We start from the raw sequence: 4,241 nt of genomic DNA on the forward strand, positions 1-4,241 counted from the left end.
AAGATAAGGGATACTGCAACAGAGTGGAGACACACAAAAACATCTTGGATGAGCCTAAGTTTACTCATCTTTTTTACTTAAGTGTAATTTTTTGGCCAGTAGGAAAATCAGTTGTAGCAGAGACGTGAGGCGCTGCTCTGATGACTGCTTTTGGCTTACTGACTCTCTTACAACATACATCTGCTTTCTTCCATGCAAGGGTGTTCAGAAGGGAGAGGAGGCATCAGTAAGTTACAGCAGTTACCATTAAAGGAAGAGTAGAGAAGTGAGAGAACAAGGCTTAAGACCTGGTTTTATAAGAAACAGTTTCACAGAATCGGGACAGTTTATTTTCAGCAAACTGTGGTGTAACTAAAATATGTTTGCCTTGTCACCAGTGGTTTGACATTTAGGTCAAATCAAACAGGTTTTTCTTTTGTTGTTTTGTTTGTTTGCTTGTTTAATATTATTTAAAACAGTTACTTCAAAAGTAAAAACCTGTCAGTTTTGGAGGACAGTCAGCAAAGACTTTTTAAATAAATCCCTGCTCATTAATGAGAGATACAGCCCAGGTGTTGTGAGGGTGTGGTGCTGGAGGACCACGAGCTCTCTGCATGGGTAGTGGTGTAGGAACTGGCAGCTCTCTGACTTTAGCTGTGTGATGGAAACGTGTAATTATGAGTCTTGGATAAGAGGATCTGGAGCAGGACTTAATGCAGTTCTTCAACTGATAAGATGCCTAAATTCCTTAGTGCCAGCATAGTGTTTCTATAAATGCTGGTTTTTTTTTTTTTTTGTTTGTTTGTTTTTGAGAGAGAGAGAGCATGCTGAGCATGACAGCTTTTTGAATATTTCCCATTACATCTTTGCTGCCTGTCTCTATTGGAATGTGTGTTGTCCATAGTGACAAAAGAGGTTTGTATTTATATTTTTCAGAACCTTTAACCTGAAGAACTAAATCTTCCCATTTTGAGGGGTCTCATACATCATTAGGATTATTCACTAAATTCCTTTTTGAAATCCTTTATCCAGTGACATTAATGGGATCTCATTGGAGGTCTTAATTTCACCATAGGTCTTTATATTTGCATTAACATGTAGCCAGGAATATGATAGAGTGAAGTCTCCAAGCAAGCTACAAAGCCAATATCACTACAGAAGAGAATGGTATTTGCTATCTTGATCTTTCACATGAAATATGACTTCCTTTGTCTTTTTCTATGATTTGTTTCATACAGTTTTCTTCAGCCTCCTAAGCCACTTTCATCGCTGAGCACGATGCGGGATGGGAACTGGAGAGATGGCTGCTATTGATGAAGGATGCCCACGAACATTGAAAAATAAGTAACATGGATTTCATTACCCAGCTGGCTGGGTAACGATGACTTGGGAAAGGAGGGTCATGCAGTATTATTTCCCCTGCGATTTTATTATGTAAACATCCATAATGCAATGCCATTTTCTAAAAAATGAACATCTTATCAAATACTGAATATTGCACTTAAATCGGTTACCTGAACAGATGCATTGTTATCAGACTAACAGTGGCAGTGTTATCACACAGAACTGAAGTATTATATATGTGAAAAGTACCAGAATATTTCCTCTGAAAGAACTTGGAGCTAATGCTTTTGGGGCAGCTTTGCCATACTGAAATTCTAAAATAATTTATTCTTTGTAAAGGCATCATGCATTTATTTTGAATTTGGAGGGGACTTAATGTATGTGCTTAATTTTTTATTTTTTTTTAGTGCTTCCTGTACATTTTGTTTTATATACTTGAGTTCATTTAAACTTGCCTGAATCTTGAACAACAGAGAGATAAATTAACTTTTCTGTGCCATAAATAATATTTTTGGGGTAACGTACTTTTTTAGCGCTAGGAACATATCTTACAAAATCATACCATTGGCAATACAAAGCAGTATATTTATGTTGCAGAAGCACAAAATAAGTAGCATTCACTGGAAACTGCCATCCAGCAGGGTCAGCATGGTTTTGTTGGTCTTTCACCGTTTGTTCAATTGTTAATTTATTGTCATAGTGTTTTGTATTTAAAATGGCAGCATAAGTCACGTTGCACTTACCAAGATACAGTGATCTCTACAACTATGTTTGGTTTTCAATACTTTATTACAAAGAATAAAATTGTAATGTTTTATTAATAGTTGCTTATGAAAAAATGAGTTTTAATGTGAATAAATCTTTTTGATAGATCTTTTACAAAATCAAATTGCACTAATCAATGCTTTCTTATAATGGCATATGACCTAATATTTGATTACAACTGTGTATACTGCTGTTTTGGAATGTTTCAGAAATAAAGAATCTATTTCAGCAATAATGCTGTTCTTGAGTGTGCAATGTAAACATTGTCAGAATTTAGTACTTGACTTAACTGCTGGAGTTCTTGTTACTTAACATCTATATTATGCTGTATTTTTGCAATTAGTAACTAAGTTCATCTTAATTGTTTTATTTATTTATTTATTTATTTATTTATTTAATCAAGTTATGAAGCCATAATTTTCATGGAAGACAGGTAAGTGTTGTTTTTAAATCAGTCTTACTATAATGTGTTTTATTGTTGTTTTTATTTTGTTTTGTTTTGTTTTCCAAGTTAATGTTCAGATTCTGCAAGTGCAAATGTGACTTGCAATGTACCAAGCCTTTCTTTTGCCATGGATTTATCTCTGAATTTGCTTGGGGACCTGTTTTTATTAAAAGGGCAAACTAAAATGAAAAACAAAAGGTAAGAATTTAGTGGTAAGTAAAACCTATATTGTGGTGATATGTGATTGTATATAAGTGCAGTAATACCTCTCTACAGCTTAGTACTGTTTAAAAGAGATTAAAAATTAATTTTTCACACTTTAGTCCTTTTAATCCAGTTAAAATTAAACAAACAAACAAACAAATAAACAAAAAAGTAGAATCATTGAGAAGGTTATCAAGAAATATTCCAGCATGGAAATTGTCTCTGCACAGATAAGTATTTCAGCACATATGCATGGAACTCATCTTGTTCATAAGAAACTTTTATTGGAAAAAATTACTGTTGCTTACAGAAATCAGTCATTTCTTAGACAACCTTAGTTATCTTGAACAATTTATTTTGCTTGCAGACCAATCGTGGCAGGGATGTAGAGGCAGCTCTGGCATTGCTTTATTATTTGCCTGGGACAAGGAGAACTACAGAACCTGCATTTACCCTGGGGCCTCCAGCACAAGAAGGAAATTGAGGCAGGTCCAGAGGAGGGCCACAAAAATGTTCAGAGGGCTGGAGCACCTCTCCTATGAAGACAGGCTGAGAGAGCTGGGCATTTTCAGCCTGGAGAAGAGAAAGCTCGAGGGAGACCTAATAGTGGCCTTCTAGTATCTACTCTTTGTCAGGGATTGTACTGACAGGACAAAGGGTAAAGGTTTTAATTTAAAAGAGGGAAGATTTAGATTAAATATAAGGAAGACATTCTTTACTCAGAGAGTGGTGAAGCACTGGCACAGTTGCCCAGAGAAGCTGTGGATGCCCCATCCCTGGAGGTGTTTGAGGCCAGGCCAGAATGGGGCTTTGAGCAACCTGGTCTGGTGGGAGGTGTCCATGTCCATGGCAGGGGGTTGGAACTAGGTGATCTTTAAGGTCCTAAGGTCCCTTCCAGTCCAAACCATTGTATGATCCTATGACTTTAACCTACATTAAACACAGACAAATTCTTTCAGTTCATAATTTTTGTCTGGCACAAGCAGTGCTTAAGCAGACCTAACCCATCTAAACTGACCCTATAACCACGCTGTGGCTCTCAGCTTATCAGAGTGCATATTATTCTAAACAACAGTTTGTACTGTGCATTTGCATCTGTGCAGTTCCCAAATGAATAAACTCTCGTGACTTCTGGTGCTAGGGAACCAGCATGGTCTTTTTCATAAAAGATGATGCTTTGAAACTGATGAAACTGTCTGGAGACCAGTTACAACGATCAGCTTCTGCTCATTGCTGGATGTACCAGCCCTGGTCTGAGTTGTCTCTTCACTATGTTCCTTTTTGCTTGGATTTTATCCATACTTCTCGATTAAATACGTTATCACAGCCCCACCTTACTCTGAGGTTTTGAGGTAAGAACTTGCTTTTTGGAGGCAATACTTGAATAGTACACAGGAGGGCAGTATATACTTTGAAAATGTTTTCTTTTTAGTAGCTAAAGCTATTCTGTTTTCGAGGCTCTTGAATTGAATTCTGCATACGTTTCTTTCCAGTGTTGTTTATG

The 4,241-nt window shown here is 36.6% G+C and overlaps 1 long non-coding RNA gene across 1 annotated transcript; it reads left to right on the forward strand.

The window, feature by feature from the left end:
* The first annotated feature begins 260 nt into the window (after positions 1–260).
* LOC311429405 lies at positions 261–2,323 on the forward strand. Its single transcript, XR_014688248.1, has 2 exons — positions 261–650; positions 1,218–2,323. It is a non-coding gene; the product is annotated as an uncharacterized lncRNA (long non-coding RNA).
* The last annotated feature ends 1,918 nt before the right edge of the window (positions 2,324–4,241 follow it).

The sequence above is a fragment of the Aythya ferina genome (assembly GCF_964211825.1).
Source record: "Aythya ferina genome assembly, contig: HAP1_SCAFFOLD_961, whole genome shotgun sequence".
Taxonomy (NCBI): Eukaryota; Metazoa; Chordata; class Aves; order Anseriformes; family Anatidae; genus Aythya; species Aythya ferina.